The sequence below is a fragment of the Pristiophorus japonicus genome, unplaced genomic scaffold, assembly GCF_044704955.1.
Source record: "Pristiophorus japonicus isolate sPriJap1 unplaced genomic scaffold, sPriJap1.hap1 HAP1_SCAFFOLD_37, whole genome shotgun sequence".
In the NCBI taxonomy this organism is placed as follows: Eukaryota; Metazoa; Chordata; class Chondrichthyes; family Pristiophoridae; genus Pristiophorus; species Pristiophorus japonicus.
Window position 1 is genome coordinate 6,195,429 of NW_027253543.1, and position 23,800 is coordinate 6,219,228.

A 23,800-nucleotide genomic window follows, 5' to 3' on the forward strand; every position below is an offset into this window, starting at 1 on the left:
CTCTAACATGGAATGCTATCAGTCTCGGATCATTCTGTGTCTGTTTGAAAGGGATTGTGCTGATTCTCCCGGATTTCAATTTCAAATTTCAAAAACTGCCTTTGGAGAGTGCAGGACTTTCAGTTTCTTTGTGTGTTTGTGTAAGTAAGAAAGTGCGTACAAACGTGATGCGCGATTTTACTGTGCATTTCATGTCATGTGAGGAAAAAGACATCACATGTGACTTGAAGCCATACTGATTTGTATGAACAAGCATTCGAGAAATGCGGGACAGGAGAAGAATCGGCTGTGGGATTTTGCTATTCCACATCTGAAAGAAGGCAAATTACATAAGTTAGAAACATAGCGATTTTGGCGAGAGCTTGCGGATGGGCTGCGTGACATGATGAACTCCTTCCCCATTATTTTCAAATACAAATCAAATCAAGACAAGACACGACATGACTGACTGACTGACGTTATTTATATATATATATATGTATATAAATATTTGTACATACGTATATTTAGATACATTCCCTACATTTTAACTTTCGCAATAAATGTACGTTTTCCGTTCTGCCTGCACTGGTTTTTATTACATTTGACCGCGTTCACAGCACATGCAGCTGCTGTCAGATCCAGCAGAAAGGCACTCGCGATTTTAAAAGATCAACTTTGTTGCCCACATCTTCCATCGTGACTTGTCTTCCACTATGGGATTACTGTGTTTGGGTATTTACTGACTGCACCACCTGATTTCCAACCGAATTCATCCAGTCACACAGCCTTTGTTCAATCAAAAATATATAGATTATGAAACAATTATTTATTTATTTAAATCAAATCAAGTTCAATTTTTTGCAATAAAATTGTAAAATTATTTATTTTCTTATTATGATAAATATATAGATATTTTAAATTTTCTTATTTTCTGGGTTATTTTTACTTCCCTCCCTCCTTCCTGCCTGTCTATCACCTGTGGCTTCAATAACCGTCCCAGCCCCTACTGGTTCTGAGCCGCACACTCACTCACGCACAGCACAATTGCCTTCAAGATTGATAGAAATCCAACTTTATTCATTTAAATGCGAACTGTGTCAGTCAAGGGTCATTTTACTTCTTTGTTATAGGTATGTGCTTGCTTTTCAGGATCATTCGGTGTCTGCTTAAACGTGATGGTTGTCAGTTCCGGTTCACAATTTGCCCCTTTAAGACGTATTTTCTCATAATCCGGATCATTCTGTATAGTTTTAAAAGGAGTGTGATTTCAGCGGCGATGACCGAATTGCTAAACTTTCGTGTTTCAAGCTACATTGACGTTGCCTGTGCCTGTGCACATCCATATCGCAGCGCATCTATTCATTACTCGAAATATGCTCATGTTTTACGACATCCATTCCTTGCAATAACCCTCAACCCAAATTTGCTCTAAATATAATAAACAAAAAATTTGGAGCCAATGAAAGCGGCCACGTGGCCTAATGGACAAGGCGTCTGACTTCGATTGTAACCACGATCTTATCAGAAGATTACAGGAACGAGTCCTTCCGCAGTCAACTTACTCGCAGCGTGAAATTTTCTATTCTTTGCTTTGATTCTGCCTCAAAATCAACCATCTCGGACAGTCACTCACCTGATTTGAAGGAAGGCTGTTTGCTTTAAGAAGCTAATGGCACATTTTCATCACTCTCGATCTGGTTGCACGGGCAGAATAGGCGGTGAAGTAGACTTCCTTGAACATTATTTCTGTTTGGATGCAAAAAGTAGGGGATGGATATCTGACGTTGCTGTAAATAGGAGATGAGATGTCTGAAAGGTTCAGGCGATGGACTGCTGATGCAGTGTGCTCCCACCCTCGTCGTTATTGTGTTAAAAATTTGATCCCTCTGTTTTTTTTTGTCAAGCACACTTAACCTCATTGCCAAATTCACCTTTTACTGACAAGGATGCAGCTCTTTGGTAATGCAATGTCTCAAATTAATAATATATTCATCAAAGGGAAAACATTAGCAGAACTATGGAGAGGGGGACTCATTGGATCGGTCTCTGAGAGTCAGCACAGGCACGATGGGGCGAATAGTAAACTACCGTCAGAATCTGAGAGCTACGCAAATCGTAGTCGGCGGCTCGTTGGTCTAGGGGTATGATTCTCGCTTTGGGTTTTTCAAAATTGAAATGCGAGATGTTACGGATTCATAATCCCGGACGATCCCTGCCAACTTTTAGTCAAAGAACCGCTTCTGAGCCGGTCGACATGTGAGAACACGGACATATTTCAAATTAAAACGTGTGATTTCGCTCCGTTGTTCCCACAGCGTCCAAATCCTGGAGTTTCCCAAGAGCAAAGTGAAACTCACCGAACTGAGTGCAGTTAAAGTATCTCAGATGTGCTCGACTCTGTGCCTCATTGGACAACCTAAACCCGTGTTTGGTTCCGGCCAATACTTGATCAGTGTATCTTCATTTCTGCATGCATGAGCTCACCTCCATTGGGAGAAGCATACATTCAGCGTTCGTCTCCACTTCAACGTGAAGCATACCCTGCCCTGAATATGAGTGCGTCCTGGTTCTCTCGTGCCGAAAAGATGTGAGAAGCTGCTTTTGAATTGGGCCCTTGGCTGCCGAATTCAAACCGAACAGGAAATCAATCCGGGGTGGCAAAGCTGCCTGGTCTGATGAAAAGGCGTTCACACCCTGTATTTCAGGCATGTTATAGTCTTCTGGCCTCAACATTAGGTTCCGCGTATCGGATCATAAGCACCGCTCCCATTGTCTGGTAATCGTTCTGCTGTTCCGACTAACACCTCCTCTGGACCATCCTTTATTATTTTATTGACCGCTTACCACCCACTTTGCCTTTTCGCATTGTGCCATTTATTATTCAATCACTCCTACGCTGCACTGTATCACAGACATTCCCTTTTGTCCTTCCTCGCTGCCTATTTTTTTCCAGGCGCTATTTTTGTTGAAAAAATCTGAATACTTTACATTTTTCCTAAAATATCGGAATGATCATCTGACTGAACCTGAACCCGGGATCTTCATCCACAAAATCTGCACGAACTGGTGAGTTTTACAGAATTCTCTGTTTTTGTTCATTCTGTTTCCGTATCCCTTTTAAGGTGATGTGCTGATCGCCGGGGTCATTCTCTGTCTCTCTAACATGGAATGCTATCAGTCTCGGATCATTCTGTGTCTGTTTGAAAGGGATTGTGCTGACTCTCACGGATTTCAATTTCAAATTTCAAAAACTGCCTTTAGAGAGTGCAGGAATTTTAGTTTGTTTGTGTGTTTGTGTAAGCGAGAGAGTGCGTGCAAACGTGCTGCGCGATCTTACTGAGCATTTCATGTCATGTGAGAAAAAAGGCATGACATATAACTTGACGCCATACTGATTTGATTGCACATGCATTCCAGAACTGCCTGACAGGAGAAGAAACTGCTGTGGGATTTTGCTATTCCACATCTGAAAGAAGGCAACTGACATAAATTAGAAACATCGCGATTTTAGCGAGAGCTTGCGTATGCGCTGTGTGACATGATGAACTCCTTCCCCCTTATTTTCAAATACAAATCAAATCAAGACAAGACAAGACATGACTGAATGACTCACTTTGTTTATATATATGTGTGTGAGTGTCTGTGAGTGTATACCTATATACAATGTATACAGCCCCGCTTTTTAAATTTCACAATAAATGTGCTTTTTCTGAACTGCCTGCACTGGTATTTATTGCTTTAGTCCACTTTCACAGCACAAGGAGCTGCTGTCGAATCCTGAAATTGCACACCTGAAAAACAGCAAACAGAGACAGGTCACTTTAAAAGATCACCATTGCATCCCACATCTTCCCTCGTGGCTTGTCTTCCACCATGGGCTGACTGTGTCTGTCGGTATTTATTGCATGCACATCCGTATTTACAATGCTAGCCATCCAGACACACAGCCTTCGTTCAATCAAAAAATAAATAGATTATTAATTAATGAGATATTTATTTAAAATAACTCAAATGCAATTTTTGTCTAATAAATTTCATATGTATTCATTTTTTTAAAAATTAAGTATATACATTTTAATAAATTGGCTTTTTGTCTGGGTTGGTTTTACGTCCCTCCCTCCTTTCTACCTGTCTATCACCTGCGGCTTCAATAACCGTCCCAACGCCAAGTGGTCCTGAGCCCCACGCTCAATCACGCACTACACAATTGCCTTTGGCGATGATAGAAATCTCATTTTATTCTTTTAAAAGGGAACTGCTGTCTGTCAAGGATCATTCTGCATCTGGGTAAAAGGGACGTGCTTGCAGTCGTTGATCATTCTGTGTCTGTTTAAAAGGGATGGTTGTCCGTTCCGGTTCATAATCTGTCTCTTTCAGATGGATTTTCTCAAAATCCTGGATCATGTTGAAAAGTTTAGAAGGAGTGTGATTTCAGCTGCAATGACCGAATTGTTAAACCGTTGTGTTACAAATGGGGTTACCTGCGCCGGTGCGCACCCAGATCACAGTGCATCTGTTCAGTTACTCGAAATATGCTAATCTTTTTCGAAATCCACTCCTTAATATAGCAGTTTGCCCATATTTGCTCCCACTGTACGCAACATCATATTTGGCGCAAATGACAGAGACCACGTGGCCTAATTGCAAAATTATAAGCAAATTGCAGGTTCGATTCCTGCTTCGGTCAAATAGAATGATCTGTGAAATTTTATATTCTTTCTTGGGATTCTGCCGAAAAACGAAGCATCTCTTACAGTCACTCACCAGAAGTAAAAGAAGGCTGTTTGATTAAAGAATCGAGCCGCACGTTTTCATCATTGTCGATCTGGTTTCACGGGCAGAGCAAGCTGTGAAGTGGATATGCTTGCACATTATTTCTGTTTGAATACAAAAAGCGGGAGATTGAATGACTGACATAAGAACTTAAGAATTAGGAACAGGAGTAGGCCATCTAGCCCCTCGAGCCTGCCCCGCCATTCAAAAAGATCATGGCTGATCTGGCCGTGGATTCAGCTCCAACTTGCCGGCCCGCTCCCCATAACCCTTAATTCCCTTATTGTTTAAAAATCTATCTATCTGTGATTTGAATACATTCAATGAGCTCGTCTCAACTGTTTCCCTGGGCAGAGAATTCCACAGATTCACAACACTCTGGGAGAAGAAATTCCTTCTAAACTCGGTTTTAAATTTGCTCCCCCGTATTTTGAGGCTGTGCCCCCGAGTTAGTTCTGGTCTCCCCGACCAGTGGAAACAACCTCTCTGCTTTGATGTTATCTATCCCTTTCATTATTTTAAATGTTTCGAAAAGGTCACCCCTCATCCTTCTGAACTCCAACGAGTAAAGTCTCAGTTTACTCAATCTACCAACATAAGATAACACCCTCATCTCCGGAATCAGCCGTGTAAATCGACTCTGTACCCCTCCAAGGCTAGTATATCTTTCCTTAAGTGAAGTGACCAATCAGCACGCAGTACTCCAGGTGCGGCCTCACCAATACCCTATTCAGTTGCAGCAGGACCTCCCTGCTTTTGTACTCCATCCCTCTCGCAATGAAGGCCAACATTCCATTCGCCTTCCTGATTACCTGCAGCACCTACAAGCTAACGTTTTGCGATTCATGCACAAGGATCCCCAGGTCCGTCTGCACCGCAGCATGTTGTAATTTCTCCCCATTCAATTAATAGTCCCTTTTACTGTTTTTTTTCCCAAGGTGGATGACCTCACATTTTCCGACATTGTTTTCCATCTGCCAAACCTTAGCCCGTTCGCCGAACCTATCTAAATCTCTTTGCTGCCTCTCTGTGTTCTCTATGCAAACCGCTTTCCCACTAATCTTTGTGTCATCTGCAAATTTTATTACACTACACTCTGTCCCCCCTTCCAGGTAGTCTATGTATATTGTAAACAGTTGTGGTCCCAGCACCGATCCCTGTGGCACACCGCTAACCACCGATTTCCAATTCGGACGCTGGGTTAATTAAGAGATGCGGTGTCCGAGAAGTTAAAGCGATGGCCTTCTAAGCCATTCTACTCAGCCGACATGGGTTAGAATGGCATCCTCGCCCTTTTTCTGTTACACCTATGACCCATGCTGGTCGTTTTATCAATCATATTAAACGTCATCGCCAACTTCCTCTTATATTGTCAAAGATGCTGTACTTTGTCATAAGAACATAAGAATTAGGAACAGGAGTGGGCCAATTAGCCCCTCGGGCCAGCTCCGCCATTCATCGAGATCATGGCTAATCTGGCCGGAGACTCAGCTCCACTTACCCGCCCGCTCCCCATAACCCGTAATGCCCTTATTGTTTAAACAACGATCTTTCTGTGATTAGTATACATTCAATGATCTAGCCATAACTGCTTCCTTGGGCAGAGAATTCCACAGATTCACAACCCTCTGGGAGAAGAAATTCTTTCTCAACTCGGTTTTGAATTGGCTCCCCCGTATTTTGCGGCTTGCGCCCCCTAGTTCTAGTCTCCACGACCAGTGGAAACAACGTATTTGCCTCTATCCTGTCTATCCCTTTCATTATTTTAAATTATTCTATAAGATCACCCCTCATCCTTCTGAACTCCAACGAGTAAAGACCCAGTCTAATCAATCTATCATCATAATTAAACCTCCTCATCTCTGGAATCAGCCAAATGAATCGTCTCTGTACCCCCTCCAAAGCTAGTATATCCTTCCTTAAGTAAGGTGAACATAAATGCACGCAGTACTTCAGGTGCGGCCTCACCAATACCCGACACAGTTGCAGCAGGACCTCCCTGCTTTTCTACTCCATCCCTCTTGCAATGAAGGCCAACATTCCATTCGCCTTCCTTATTACCTGCTGCACGTGCAAACTAACATTTTGGGATTCATGCACAAGGACCCCGGGTCCCTCTGCACCGCAGCATGTTGTAATTTATCCCCATTCAAATAATATTCCATTTTATAGTTTAAAATTCCAAGATGGATGAACTCACACTTTCCGAAATTGTATTCCATCTGCCAAAACTTAGCCCATAAGTTTAACCTATCTTCATCTCTTTGCCGCCTCTCTGTGTCCTCTACACAACCCGCTTTCCCACTAATCTTTGTGTCATCTGCAAATTTTGTTACACTACACTCTGTCCCATCGTCCAGTTCATCGATGTATATTGTAAACAGTTGTGGTCCCAGCACCGATCCCTGTGGCACACCACTAATCACCGCTTTCCAACCCGAAAAAGTCCCATTTATCCTGACTCTCTCCTTTCTGTTAGCCAACCAATTCTCTATCCATGCTAATACATTTCCTCTGACTCTGCATACTTTTATCTTCTGCAGTAACCTTTTGTGTGGCACCTTATCGAAAGCCTTTTGGAAATCTACATACACTACAACCATCGGTACACCTCTATCCACCATGCTTTTTATATCCTTAAATAATTCCAGTAAATTAGTAAAACATGATTTCCCCTTCATGAATCCATGTTGTGTCTGCTTGATTGCACTATTCCTATCTTGATATCACGCTATTTCTTCCTTAATGATAGCTTCAAACATTTTCCCGAATAAAGGTGTTAAACTAACCGGCCTACAGTTACCTGACTTTTGTCTGCCCCCTTTTTTAAACAGAGGCGTTACATTAGCTGCGTTCCAAACCGCTGGTACCTCCCCGGAGTCCAGAAAACTTTGGTAGATTATAACGAATGCATCTGCTGTAACTTCCGCCATCTCTTTTAATACCGTGGTATGCATTTCATTAGGACCAGGGGACTTGTCTACCTTGAGCCCCATTAGACTGCCCAGCACTACCCCACCTAGCGATAGTGATTGTCTCAAGGTCCTCCCTTCCCACATTCCTGTGACCAGCAATTTTCCGCATGGTTTTTGTGTCTTCCACTGTGAAGACCGAAGCAAAATAATTATTTAATGTCTCAGCCATTTCCACATTTCCCATTATTACATCCCCCTTCTCATATTCTAAGAGACCAACATTTACTTCAGTCACTCTTTTCCGTTTTATATATCTGTAAAAGCCACGTCTCAAATTAATAATATTTTCGTCAAAGGACTATGGAAAGTGGGACTAATTAGATCGGTCTCTGAGGGACAGCACATGCACGATGGGCCGAATATCCTTTCACACTGCCGTCAGAATCTGAGAGCTACGATCTTCACTGTCGGTGGCTCGTTGGTCTTGGTGTCTGATTCTCGCTGAGGGAATATTACATTTGTAAATGCGAGAGGTCCCGCGTCCAAATCTCGGACATGCCCCGCCATTTTTTACTCAAAGTTCCGCTTCTCACAGCCGGTCGACATGTGAGAAAACAGACACATTTCACATTAAAACGTGTGATTTTGCGCCGATGTTCCCACAGCGTCCAAATACCATAGCAAAGTGAAACTCCAACTTAGTAAAGTTAAAGTATCTCTGAGCTACTCGGCTCTCTGTCTCGTTGGATTACCTAAACACGTGTTTGGTTTCGGCCAATTCTTCATCAGTATAATCTTCCTGTCTGCACGCATAAGCTCACCTCAATTAGGATAAGCATACATTCAGCATAAATCTCCAAATCAGACCTGATTATGAGTGCGTCCTGTTTCTCTAGAGCTGAAAATATGTGAGAAGCTGGCTTTTAAATTAGTCCCTTGGATGCCGAATTCAAAGCGGAAATCAATCCGGGGTGGCCAAGGTGCCTTGTCTGATTAAAAGGCGTTCACATCCTATATTCTAGGCATCTTATAGTCTTCTGGCCTCAACATTACGTACAACGTATCGGATCATAAGCACCACTCCCATTGTCTGGTAATGGTTCTGCTATTCCCACTAACACCTGCTGTGGACCATTCTTTGTTACCTTATTGCCCGATTACCGCCCACTTTGCCGTTTCCCATTGTCCCCTTTATGATTGAATAATTCCTGCTTTCCACTGTACCACAGACGTTTCAATTTGACCTTTCTCGCTGCGTATTTTTTTCCAGGCGCTATTTTTGTAGAAAAAATCTGTACTCTTTAACTTTATCCAAAAATATCGGAATTATTATCCGACAGAATGTGAAACCGGGTTCTTCATTCACAGAATCTGCACGACCTGCTGAGTTTTACATTATTATCTATTTTTATTCATTCTGTTTCCGTATCCCTTTAAAAGGGATGTTCTGTCTGTCCTGGATCATTCTCTGTCTATTTAAAATGGTGTGCTATTAATCCAGGATCATTCTGTGCCTGTTTAAAAGGGATGTTCCCTCTGTCCCGGATTTCAAATTTCAAATTTCCAATAATGCCTTTGGAGGCTGCAGGAATTTTATTTTGTTTGTGTGCTTGTATAAGTCAGAGCGTGTGCAAACGTGCTGTGCGATCTTACTGTGCCTTTCATGTCATGTGAGTAAAATGCATTGAATGCAACTTGAAGCCATACTGATTTGACTGAACACTCCTTCGTGCACCCTCTGACGGTAGATGTATCGGCCGTGGGATTTTGCTATTCCACATCTGAATGAAGGGAAAATAATCAAGTTTGAAATATAGCGATTTTAGCCAGGGCTTGCATTTGGGCTTTGTGACATGATGACATCCTCCACCCTTAATTTCCAATGAAAATCAAATAAAATCAAGACAAGACAAGACATGACTGACTGACTTTGTGTTTACATATATATATATATATGTGTGTGTAAATTTACATACAATCCCAATTTTTTCACTTTCAAAATAAATGTGCTTTTTCTGTTCTGCCTGCAACGGGCTCTATTTCATTTGACTTATTTCACTGCAGAAGCAGCTACTGTCACTTCCAGCAGAAAGACACTCGCAAATTTAAAAGATCGCCTTTGTAGCCCACATCTTCTCTCGTGGCTTGCCTTCCACGATGCGCTTACGGTGTTTGGGTATTTACTGACAGCAACCGCTCATTTCCAATGGAATTCCTCCAGTCACGCAGCCTTCGTTCAATCAAAAAATATATAGATAATGAATCAATTATTTATTTATTTAAAACTAATCAAATTCTTTTTTTTTCAATAACATTTATATTTATTTATTTTCTTAAAATGTTAAATAATATATATATTTGTAACTTGGCTTTTTGGCTGGCTTGGTTTTACATCCCACACTTTTTCCTGACTGTCTATCGCCTGTGGTTTCAATCACCATCCCAGCCCCGTGAGTTCCTGACACCCACGCACACTCATCGCACATTTGCATTCAGGGATAATAGAAATATCACTTTATCCTTTTAAAAGGGAACTGCTGTCAGTCAAGGGACATTCTGCATCTTTGAAAAAGGGACGTGCTTGCAGTCGTGAATCTTTCTGTGTCTGTTGAAACAGGATGGTTATCAGTTCCGCTTCATAATCTGTTCGTTTAAAACGAATTTTCTCATAATTCAAGATCATCCTGTATTGTTTGAGAAAGAGGATGATTTCAACTGCAATGATCGAATTCTTAAACTGTTGTGTTCCAATTTACATTGGTGTTGCCTGCGCCAGTGCGCACCCAGATCGCATTGCATTTGTTCATTTACCCGAAATATGCTCATCTTTTCCTAAACCTACTCCTTCATGTCGCAGTTGCCCCAAATTTGCTCCCAATATAAACAACAACAAATTTTGCACTGATGGCACAGGCACAGTGGCCAATCGCATAAGGTGTCTGACTTCGATTACAGCCATGACGTTCTCTGAAAATTACGCATTCGACTCCTGCCGTGGTCAATTATTTTGCTGTCTGAAATTTTATATTCTTTGTTGTGATTCTGCTGAAAACCAACCAGCTCTTCCAGTCACTCATCTGAAGTGAAGGAAGGCTCTTTGCTTTAAGAATCTAATGGCACGTTTTCATCATTATCGATCTGCATGCATGGGCAGAACAAGCTGCGAAGTGGACTTTCTTGCACATTATTACTGTTTGGATACAAAACGCAGCAGATTGTATGGCTGGCGTTGCGCTACGTAAGAGACGAGGTGGCCGAGAGGTTAAGGCGATGGACTGCTAATCCATTGTGCTCTGCAGGCATGAGTTCGTAATCCCATCCTCGTCATTAATGCATTACAGCTTTGACCCGCATGGTCGTTTGTCAATCACATTGAACGTCATCGCCAAATTTCCCTTTTACTTACAAGGATGCTGCACTTTGCTCATGTCATGTCTCAGTTGATAATATATTCGTCAAAGGGATAACATTTGTCGCACTATGAAGAGGACGATTAATTAGATAGGTTTGGAGGGACAGCACACGCACGATGCGCCGAATATCTTTTCTCACCACCGTCAGAATCTGAAAGCTACACTCCTCAATCTTAGCAGCTCGTTGGTCTAGTGGGACAATTCTCGCTGAGAGATAAACACATTTGAAAGGCGAGAGGTCCCGGGTCCAAATCCTGTACGAGCCCTGCAAGTTTTTTCTCAAAATTGCGCATCTCACAGCCGGTCGACATGTGAGAAAATACAAATATTTCACATTAAAACGTGTGAATTTGCGCCGATGATCCCACAGCGTCCAAATTCCAGAGCAAATAGAAACGCACAAAAATGAGTAAAGTTAAAGTATCTGAGAGGTACTCGATAGACTGCTAATATATTGTCCTCTGCACGCATGGGTTCGAATCACCTCTTCGTGATTGTTGTGTTACAGCTTTGCCCACCGTAGTCGTTTTATCAATCACATTTTACCTCATCGCCAAATTCCCCTTTTACTGACAATAGTGCACTTTGCTCATGTCATCTCACGTCTCAAATTAATAATTTACTCGTCAAAGGAATAATACTTGTAGAACTGTGGCGAGAGGGACCAATTAGCCAAGTCTCTGAGCGACAGCACAAGCACGATGGGCCGAATGTCATTTCTCATTACCGTCAGAATATGAGAGATCCCCACTTTTCTGTCGGTGGCTCGTTGGTCTTGGGGTATGATTCTCGCTTAGAATTGACCACATTTGAAATGTGAGAGGACCCAGGTACAAATCCCGGACCAGCCCCACCATTATCTATTCAATATTCCGCGTCTGACGGCCGGTCGACGTGAGTAGTAAACAGAAATATTTCACGTTAAAACGTGTGATTTTGTGCCGATGTTCCCAAAGGGTCCAAATCCCAGAGCAAAGTGAAACTCACCCAACTGAGTAAAGTTAAAGTATCTCAAAGGTACTCGACTCTGTGTCTCGTTGGATAACCTAAACCCGTGTTTGGCTCCGGCCAATACTTGATCAGTGTATCTTTCTGTCTGGACGCATGAACTCACCTCAATTGGAATAAGTGTACATTTAGCGTCAATCTCCACCTCTGCTCTGAATATGAATGCGTTCTGTTTCTCTAGAGCTGAAATGATGAGAGAAGTTGGCTTTTGAATTCGTCCCTTGGCTGCCGAATTTAAAGCAGACAGGGGTGGCCAAGCTGCCTGGTCTGAATAAAAGGCGGTGACACCCTATATTTTAGGCATATTATAATCTTCTGGCCTCAACATTAGCTTCAACATATCGGATGATAAGCACCGTTCCCATTGTTTGGTAATGGTTCTGCTGTTCCCACTAACACCTCCTCTAGACCATCGTTTGTTACCTTATTGCCAGATTACCACCCACTTTTCCAATTTCCCATTATGCCATTTATTATTTAATCACTCCTGCGTTCCACTGTATCAAAGACGTTCACTTTTGTCCTTTCTCGCTGTTTATTTTTTCCAGGCGCTAAATTTGTTGAATAAATCTGTAATCTGTAACTTTTTCCTAAAATATCGGAATGGTTATCCGACAGATCGTGAAACCGGATTCATCCTCCACTGAATCTGCACGATCTGCTGAGGTTTACGTAATTATCTGTTTTTTATTCATTCTGTTTCCCCTGTTAAGGGGATGTGCTCTCTGTCCGGGTTCATTCTATGTTTGTTTAAAATGGTGTGCAATAATGTTGTGTCATAATCTCGTTTGCACAGATTGAATCTAAATCGTTAAAGATGGAATATTGCATTTTCTGGATCACAATAAACAATATTTTGTTGTAAATGTTGGCTTTTTACGCACTTGTATCAGAGGAGGAATTGTCTGAGTCCTTTTTTTTCACGTTCGAGGCAAACATAGGTATCCATTCAGAATCAATGCACAGATTGTCATCGAGATAAATGCAGCGAGAGATACAGGCAGCATTGGCACACATGGCTAAATAGATAAGACAGATGCTTAAATAAAAAAGGGACGAAAACTCCAAATGGAAGTGCCAGGTAGCTGATTGATATGAGTGAGTGGAGCCGATAGTTCAAAGGCGTGGTTGCACTCCGTGGCTTAACTAGTCAAAGCACTTGTCTAATAAACAAAAGATTGTCGGTTTGACTCACAGCGGGGCTGGCAATTACTGTCTTTATGGTTCACAAAGGGTGAGTCTCTTGCCAAGTTATATAGCTGCAATCCTTTTAACCGTAACTGGGGTTGCACTAGTTCCCATTCTGGATTAAGGCCCGTGTTGGTGCGGGGCCTTGGTCGCATTCCACCGCTGCTATAATTTCTGGCGGGGTTGAATTTGGCTTCATCACAAAAACTACATATTTTTTAACCAGCGCCGTGTGTAACTTTGCTATTGTCAGTAGAAAGCTGTGGCAGCTGGTGTGTGGCGGCGTGATCGTATCGTGATTAGTACGCTGTGTTGTGGCCGCAGCAACCTCAGTTTGAATCCGAGACACGGCACATCTCACTTTATATCTTTTGTTCACTCGGGCACCTGTTGATAGAACACAGCGAAATATTTATCCTTACTAAATGAAACAGATATTACGTTTTTAGCAGTAGAAACATATTTACTCCTTCATCTCGCTATATATATCTTGTTCACTGCTGATAGAAGACAGCGAAACATGTATCCTTACTAAATGAAACAGATTTGACGTTTTTACCAGTTGAACATTTTTACTCCTTCAAACCCACCTCTTCTCCCAGCTTTTTCTTCCTTCCACAATCAATAGCCCTCCTTTACATTGCTGAAAATTCTCCCTGCAACATTTTTTCCGGTGATGGCACTGGCGCGAGGCCAAATGATTAAGGTTACTTAGTTCAATGCTAAAGAAGTCCAGTCATTGTCGTTTAACTCACCGGCCGAAAGATGTCTTTCTCCGTTCTGAATCTGTCTCAAAACCGACCATTTCTGACATTCGCACATCTGACGTAATGGAAGGACCTTTGCTTACAGAAGCTGATTGAAGATTTTTTGAACATTGTCGATTTGTGTGCACGGGCAGGACAAGCGGCGAAGGCATGTTTTCGCAAGGGATTTCTGTTTGTATACAAAAATCAGTAAACGGGAGGGTTGATTGCGTTGCGGCACTAGGTGGCCGACTTGATAACACGATGTACTATGAATCCATTGTGTTCTGCACGCGTGGGTCCAGTCCCATCCTCGTCGGTATTGTGTTAAATATTTGATGAGTGTGGTTCTTTAGTCAATCACCTGAAAATTGATGTCCAATTCACATTTATTTTTACCTAGCTTGCTACACTCAGCTCATGTCATGTCTCAAATTATTAATATATACTTTAAATAGAAAATACTGCAATGGAATACAGAATAAATTGTAAGACACTAAGAAGTGTAGCGGAACAAATTGACCTTGGAGTGCAGGTCCACAGATCCCCGAACCTTGCAGGCCAGGTAGATAATGTGGTTAATCAGGCATATGGAATACTTGCTTTTATCAGCCGAGACGCAGTATTCAAGAGCAGGGGGGTTATGCTTAAACTCTACACAACACTAGTTAGGCCAGAGGTAGAGTAGTGTGTCAGCACATTACAGGAAATATGTAATTGCATTGGAGAGGATACAGAGGAGATTTACGAGAATGTTGACTGGACCGGAGAATTTGAGCTATGAGGAAAGATTCGATAGGGTGAGTTAGTTTTCTTTGGAACAGAGGAGGCTGAGGGTAGACGATAATCAGACATATACAATTATTAGGTGCCTAGATAGAGGTGCTGGCGGGACCTATTTCCCTTAAAGGTACAGTCAACAAAGAGGAGGCAAATAATTATTGTAATTGGTAGGAGGTTTAGAGGTGATTTGTGGAGACAATTTTTCACCCAGAGGGATCTGTAACACACTGCTGAAAGGATGGTCGAGGCAGATTCCCTGCCCAGGTTTCAAAAAGTACCTGGATTTGACTTAAAGTGCCGTTATCTTCAAGAGTATGGAACAAGAGCTGGAAATTGGAATGAGGCTGGATAGCTCCTGTTTGGCAAACGTGGACACGATGGGCCGGAATGATCTCCTTCCATACCATGACATGCAATGACTCAATGATATGCATTTGTATGAAGAGAATTGTGAACTTTTTCAGTGCCACTATTGTGATCAAAAGTGTTTCACGTAAAGATAAACATATACTGAATTACTGAACAGAAGCATTGCAAAGTGAGTCCGCACACACGCAGGTAAACCAAATGCGCTTTCGATCACATCACCTTAAATATTCGGTAATCAGAACTGTAATCGCGCTCATTTGAAACAGAAAAAACACAGATTAATCTAGAACTGAGAGAATATGCATTTTACACAGGCACAGAATGATCCCGGACTGAGAGAATATGCATTTTACACAGGCACAGAATCATCCCGGACTGAGAGCACGTCCCTTTTACACAGACACAGAATGATCCTGGACGGAGAGAATATTCCTTTTACATACTCACAGAATGACCCAGTGCTGAGAGAATATCCCTTTTACACGCACACAGAATGATCCGGGACTGAGAGCACACCCCTTTTACACACACACAGAATGATCCAGGACTGACAGCACATCCCATTGACACAGACAAAGAAAGGTTCAGAACTGACAGCAGATCCCTTTTAATCAGACACAGCGTGATCCGGGAATGACAGCACATCCCTTTCAAACAGACACAAAATGACCCAGGACTTACAATACATCCCTTTTAAACAGACACAGAATGATCTGGGACTGATAGAATCCCCATTTTAAAAAGCACAGCGTGATCCAGGGTTGACAGCACACAGCCTTTTATATTCTCAAAACCCCCTTATGCTCAGGCTTAATACTATTTTTGGCAATATTATAAATTTCTTCCTTCAATCTAATACTATCTTTAATTTCTCTTGTTAGCCACGGTTGGAACATTTTTAGTTTTGTGTTGTTATTCCTTCAACAAATGTACATTGTAGCGAATTATGACATTTTATTGAAATGCTTGCCATCAAAAGTTAATTGGATAACATTTGCTAGGAATCAATTGCTGGGCTATGTGGAAAGTGGGTCTAATTGGATAGCATTTTCACAAAGACGGCTCAGTCATGATGGGCCGAAAAGTCTCATTCAGTTCTCTGTCATTCTCGCATACTCATCCTCTAACTCGGTGACTTGAATACATTCAATAAGCTAGCCTCAACTGCTTCCTTGGGCAGAGAATTCCACAAAATCACAAACCTCTGGGAGTAGAAATTCCTTCTCAACTCGGTTTTAAATTGGCTCCCCCGTATTTTGAGGTTGTGCCCCCTAGTTCTAGTATCCCCGCCCAGTGGAAACAAGCTCTCTGTCTCTATCTTTTCTATCCCTTTCACTATTTTAAATGTTTCTATAAGATCATCCCTCATCTTTTTCCTTTATGACTGTCCTTCCAAATTATCAGATACCCCTGAATATTTAGTTCCCACTCCTGGTTACCTTGCAACCACGTCTCTGTAATGACTATCAGATCATACTCGTTTGTATCTATTTGCGCCGTCAACTTTGTTGCGAATGTTACGTGCATTTAGAGAAAAAGCTTTAAAATTTATATTTTACACTTTTTTCCTGCTTGTTTCTTCTGTCCTACAGCTCAGTTTCTACATTTTTGCTTTTTAATCCCAACTCTACTCGCATCCCTATTGAATCTATTCTCAGATTACCATCCCCCTGCCAAACTAGTTTAAACCACCCCCCCACAGCACGAGCAACCGACACCTCCCGCCCCCCCTACCACGCGAGGTTATTGGTCCCGGCTCCGTTGAGGTGCAACCCATTCGGCTTGTACACGTCCCAACTCCGCCAAAGTGTACCCAATTTCTCAGGAAACTAAAGCCCTCCCTCCTGCACCATCTCTCCTGTCATGCATTCACGTGCTATATCATCCTATTTCTGTACTCACTCGTTCGTGGCACCTGGAGTATTCCAGAGATTACTACGTTTCAGGTCCTGCTTTTTAATCTCTCTCGTAGCTCCTTAAACTCTGCCTGCAAGACCTCATCCCTCTTTCTTGATATGTCATTGGTAACAGTATGGACAATGAACTCTGACTGATCACATTCCTCTATCAAAATGCCCTGCAGCCGCTCGGTGACATCCTTGACCCTGGTTCCAGGGAGTCAACATATCATTCTGGTGTCAGGGCTGCGGCTGCAGAAACGCCTGTCTGCTCCCCTGACTATTGAATCTCCTACCATTATAGCTCTGCCATTCTACTCCCTCCTCCCCTGTTCAGCTGAGCCACCTGCGGTGCCGTGCAATTGGATCTGGCTGCACTCCCCACAGGCACTATCTCCACACCGGTACTCAGAAGCTAATATCTGTTGGCGAGTGAGGTGGACTCGGGACCACGTGCACTACTTGTCAAGTCCTGCTATTCTGTCTGCTGGTCACCCACTCCCTCTCTACCTGCACATTCTTAAGCTGATGGGTGACAACCTCTCGAAGCACATAGACTAAATAGTTGATGGCGAACAGTTTGCTGGGCTCTGGGGAAAGTGTCTCTAGCCATGCTTCTGTGATGGTACAATCCTCTCTCAGTTATCTTGTGTTTTCACCTGTAAACCTCAGTTCACGGATTTAATTTCCGGCCGTGCCAGCAGGGATTTTGTCACCTTTAATGTGTTGGTTCTCTTTTTCTCTCTCTATGCTTCATTCTATTTCTCTCTGAATCTAACGTTCTTTCCATGTGTCAGTCTCGCTGTATATCTATTTCATTTGCTGTCAATTTCTGTAAGCTTTTCTCATTGGGGATCTGTTTATCCGTCCAAATATGACTTTCTCTCTGTCACTCTCCATCGCTCCCCACATCTGTTTACTCCATACCTTATGCATTATCTCTTTATGCGCTATTTCAATCTGAGCTTGCTGATACTGGGGGGTTGACGCGCATTTTAACATTATTCATTCAAAGATGTTCAGTGTTGACCGGAAGATTACATGTTCTGTGGGTTAAAGCAAGGGGCTTTCCTGTCTAGTTACGGACGATCAGTTCAATGCGTTATTTGCCTAATGTTGTGCTTTTGTGATACAGCTTTTCACCGCCCACAGTTAAACACAAGGGAAATTTCCTCCCACGTTTGCATAGTATGCAGACGTGACGTTTGTTCTGCGCTGAATACTAAACTTTGAGTCTCCAAACAATTTGCCGAATTTCCAAGCACTGCACTGCAGCGTGCCCATGACCAGGATGACCGAGATGTTAATGGTTTGGAATTATAATGCAACTGATGTGTCTCTGTTCCTGGTAAATGTTCAACCAACTGGCTTGAAAATTAGACGTAATGCTTGCTTGTTATGAAAGCGTGTAAGAGGTCCATAATCTCTGCAAATAATATATTTTAATTAACCATTCAAGACAACATTTCTTTATTTATAATAGGTGTTCTGCCAATTTACTGAACACAGGAACAGGATTAGGCCATTCCGCCCCTTGTGCCTATTCGCCATTGTGTTCATTCTTGGCTGAGCTCTATCGTAACTCTATCCATCTGCATTGGCTCGACATCATTTAACCAGTGTCTAGCAAAAATTATTAATCTAACATTAACATTTGTAATTGAGCTAGTATATCCTGCTTTTTGTAGAAGATAAATCCATCACCCTTTGCATGAAGAAGATTTTCCTAACTTCTCTGCCGAATGGCCTGCCTCTGATTTTAACATTATGTCCTCTTTCGTAAACTCCCCCACGAACGGTAAAAAAAGCTTTATCTCTATCTATCTTATCAATTCGTTTTAAAATTTTAAAACCCTCAATCAAATCACCACTTAACCTTCTATATTCCAGGGAGTAAAGGCCTAGTTTATGTAATCACTCCTCATAATTTAACCCGTCGCAACCTGGTAACATTCTGGTGATAAAGAACTTTACACATTCCAAACCAGCCTATCATTTCAAAGGGGCCGTGCCCACAAATGGATTGGATATAATGCATTGAAACGGCTTATTTCCCATAGCAGAGGGCTAAACAACCAGCGGGCATACATTTATAGTAATTGGAGAAGGTTTACAGGAGATGTGATGTGAAATTTCCACATGCAGATAATTGTGGTTGCCAAAAATGCACTGCCTACAGAGTGGTAGAGGCAAAAACCTTTAGCACATTTAAAACGTATTTGTATGTGCACCTGAAGTGTCGTAACGTGCAGGGTTATGGACCTAGAGCTGGAAAGTGAGATTCGGCTGGACAACCGTGGCACGGACAGGATGGGCCGAAATTGCCTCCTTCTGTGCCAAAACTTCTATGAATCTATTATATTCTATAACTTAGAATCCTCCAGATATAATCTAACTACAGCTCTGTTCAGTTGAAGAAAAACTTCCATTGCATTATAGTCCAACTCCAAGTTATAAAGCCGAACATGCCATTAGTTGTTTCGAATATATTTGTAACTTGCTACTGCATGTTAGCGGGATGGACACTTGGACTGCAAACCACTTTGGAAATCCATCCCTCCGAGCTGTGCTCCATTTAATTAGGACACGGATCGAAACATTGTGATCTAAAATGGGTGACCACACAATTACCTGTTTGGAATCTATCTGCCACTGAATCGTCCATTCGGTTAATCTATCAATATATATTTATAAGTATACGCTAACGACTGCCCTACTTACTATATCAGCAATATTTGCATCATCGGCAAACTGGGATATCTGTCTTCCTGTTGTGCCTTCTTAATCTTTAAGAAATATAGAATGAAACAATTTTTTTTTAACTGGCGTTTTAAAACGTGCCATGCTTTTAAACTCTGATTAGAGTTTGTGGGAAGAGGAAGGTGGGAGTAAGATTTCAGGTCGATGACCCATGTGATCCTACATCATGCAGTGTGCGCTGTTTTCAAACAGTAAAGCACAGGCTTGCATTCCCGTACCATCTTTCAGAAACATAGGAAGACCCAACTGCTCGCTGTTGCTCAGTTTGAGATCCGACAGGACCCCCAGCCTCCAGACATCATTACAGCCTTGGTCCAAATATGGCCAAAAGTGATTAATTCTAAAATGAGGCGAGAGTTATTGTCCTTGACATCAAAACAGTATTTGGTCGAATGTTTCATCAAGGAGGCTTCTAACGTTGAAATGATTGCGGGTTAATTGTCACTGCTGGAGACATACCTAGCCTAAAAGAAGATGGTTGTCGTTCGACGCCAATCATCTCAGCCCAGGATATCGCTGGAGGAGTTCATCATCACCTGCTTCATCAATGACCTGCCCTTCATCATAAGATCAGAAGTGGGCATGATCGTTGAAGATTGATTTTTCCAACTCGATTATCAACTCTGCAGATAATGAACCAGGAAATATATCGCCTTTCCATTATCGTGCGGTGAAAATCTTGGAACTCCTTCTACAACAGTACATTGGTAGAACCATCACCTCAGTGACTGAACCACAGAGCCAAAGAAATTAACAGCACAGAGGGAAACCATTTAGCCCATTGCGTCCTTGCTGGTGGACTGTGTACTATGCTGCCAAATCTAATTTCTAGTTATTGGACCGTAGCCATCAAGTGCATATCCAAGTATTGCAGTGGTCCACGAAGTTTGTTCATCACGACCTTCTCAAACGCAATGAGGGTTGGGCAATACATGTCAGCCTTGCTAGCTACGGCCACATGCACTGAATTAATATTTCCTTAAAACGTGCTTTACAAAAAATGAAGTACTTCTTGAACTGTAGTCACTGGATGTGCTGTAGGGCAATACGGCAGCCAATTACCACACAGCAAGATCCCATCGATGGTGGGAGACAGATATGTGCAGGAAACAAAAGAGCATTCCCCACCTCATAGAATCATAGAATCGGAGAAGTTTGCGTCAGGGAAGGAGAGCATTCGGCCCATCCTATTTCGGCCAATCAAAAGAGCTATCAAGCCTATTCGCACTTCACAGCTCCTGATCTGTAGCGTTGCAGATTAGGGCGATTCAATCCATATACAAGTACTACTTAAATGTGATGAGGGGTTGTGTCTCCACCAACTTTAAAGTCAGTGAGTTCCAGACCAAAATTCATTCTTGGCGAAAACATTTCTTCTCGACTCTCGTGTAATCCTTTTATCAATTACTTTAAATCTATGCCCCCTAGTTATCCACCTCTCTGCTCAGGGGTATAGGTGTTTCTTATGCACACTATCTCGGCCCCGCATAATGTTATACACGTCAATTATGTCACCCTTTATCCTCATCTGTCCCGAAGAAAACAACCCCAATCTTTCTCCATAACCAAAACTATCCAGTCCTGGCAAAATCCAGAGGACAACAGAGGAAACAGATGAAAGTGAGGGAGTAATGTTTTTTTTTAAGCTTTGATCTGCAATGCACTGCTGAAAAGGTGGTGAATCATAGAGTCATCGATTCATAGAATTGTTTCAGCATGGAAGAAGGCAGTTCGGCCCGTTGAGCCCGTGCTGACTCTCAGCCAGTCTCACCCCCCTGTCATTTCCCCGTAGCACTGTAGATTCAATAGTAACCCTCAAAATGGAATTGGATAAATGCTTGAAGAGGCACAATTTGCAGGGCGTTGTGGAAATATCTGGGACTAATTGGATAGCTCGTTCAAGAGTATGATGGACAAAGTACTCTCCATTGGTATTTATGGTTTTATGAAATGTTTTATGATAGTTTCAAATAAATGACACTGGTCATTTGCCAGTTCCATTATCCCACTTTATGACTTTTAAAATGCGTCTGTGTTTGTACAACCGAATTGAAATGATGTGGGATTCGGTAGCAATGCGACGCCAGTCACACAATCAACCAGGGCGCGATGGCCAAGTGGTAAGGCGTCGGTTTCGTAAACCGAAGGTCATGGGTTCGAACCCCATCTGTGCCTATCGATATTTTATCACTTTAAATGTCATATTTTGAAGCTTTTTCCTTTTTGACTGTCAAAACACTTCATAGTTTTGAACTTACGCCATAAATCGCCTCTTAACATTTACTATTCTAAGGAGAAAAATCCAAGCTTCTCCATTCTCCTCGTATAAATGAGGTCCTCAACTATGGCAGTATTCTAGTAAATCTATTCTGCACCCTCCCCAAGGGCTTGACTTCTTCCCTGAAGCGTATTCCCCACGCAACATTCCAGCTAAGACCTCATAAGTGTTTTATAATTGTTTGGCATAACTTTCTTGTTTTTATACTCTATTCGTCTATTAACAAAGGAAACGTCCAGATGTCTTCCAGATCCTGCCCCCTCTTTAAAATTGTACGTTTTAGAGCTGGTTAATACAATACAGGGAGCATTATGGCCGGTTTCAGAATCATTGATCTCCAGAGGCAGATGCTTAAATGAAGATTTAAATGTTCATGTATAAATTTAACCCCGTAAAAATTGTATCATTAATTCATATTGCCTCTCCTCATCCTAACAAAATGTATCACTTCACAATTCTCTGCGGTAACTTACATCTGCTTTGTGTCTGTTCATTTCACCAGTCGGTTATTTTCATTCTCTCTCTTTGTGCCACTTAATATCTGCTTTGTGTCCCTTTGCTCTTCTTTGTAGCTTTCCGATTCACCAGGATCTGTGCTATTTTTCGCATTTGTGTACGCTTTTACTCTTAGTTTAATGTGATCCGTTACCTCTTTAGTCGTCCATGCCTGTTTTCTTTGGCCCCTCAGGTGGATAAACTGATTCTGTATTACTTTTAATTATTTTTAACAACTTCTGTCGTTTTACCCATTAAAAGAGTTTTCCCAGTTCATTCTGGAGAGTCTCTCTCTCAGCCCCTTCAAGTCGGTCTTGCAGAAATCTAGAATGGTAGTAGCTGTTTCACGTATCTCCCTGTCAAACGTTACGTTGAAGTCAATCATGTTTTGATCGCTATTAAATACATTTTCACTTACCCTTAGGCTGTTGAATAAATCGGGCTCGTTACTCATTAATAAATGTAAATTGGCATGCCCCTTGTTCGTTCTGGAACATATTGTTGTAGAACTAGCCCGGACACACTCAAGAAATTCACAATCTTTCTGACAGGTGCTAGTCCGATTATCCCAATATATATGAAAATTTTAATCCCATATTTAAACCACACTGTCTTGAATACACGCTTGTCTAATCTCTATATTTATATATTCTATTGCTTCACAGCTGCGACTAGGGGGTCTATACACAACTCCCACTATTGTCTTAAATCCTTTCCTATCTCTTAATTCTACTCATAAAGTCTCCACGTCCGGCTTACTTGTAGTTAGATCCTCGCTTAGAACTGAATCATAGAATCATGGTTATTTAAAGCAGGGAAGAAGGATACTTCGGCCCATTCGGTCAACGCCGGCCAACAAAGAGCTACCCAGAGGAATCCCATGCTCCAGCATTTGGTCCGTAGCCCTGTAGGTTATTGCATTTCAAGTGCATATCCAAGCGCGTTGTAAATGTGGTGAGGTTTTCTGCCTCTCCCATCCTTTCAGCAAATGAGTTCCAGGCTCCTAGCATGCTCTGCATAGAAACATAGAAACATAGAAAATAGGTGCAGGAGCAGGCCATTCAGCCCTTCTAGCCTGCATCGCCATTCAATGAGTTCATGGCTGAACATGAAACTTCAGTACCCCCTTCCTGATTTCTCGCCATAACTCTTGATCCCCCGAGTAGTAAGGACTTCATCTAACTCATTTTTG

The 23,800-nt window shown here is 42.0% G+C and overlaps 2 non-coding genes across 2 annotated transcripts; both read left to right on the forward strand.

Annotated features, from left to right (window-relative positions):
• The first annotated feature begins 10,914 nt into the window (after positions 1 to 10,914).
• Positions 10,915 to 10,997, forward strand: trnas-gcu (transfer RNA serine (anticodon GCU)). Its single transcript has one exon. It is a non-coding gene; the product is annotated as a tRNA-Ser (tRNA).
• Positions 10,998 to 21,938: 10,941 nt separating this feature from the next.
• On the forward strand, positions 21,939 to 22,010 carry trnat-cgu (transfer RNA threonine (anticodon CGU)). Its single transcript has one exon. It is a non-coding gene; the product is annotated as a tRNA-Thr (tRNA).
• Positions 22,011 to 23,800: the final 1,790 nt, after the last annotated feature.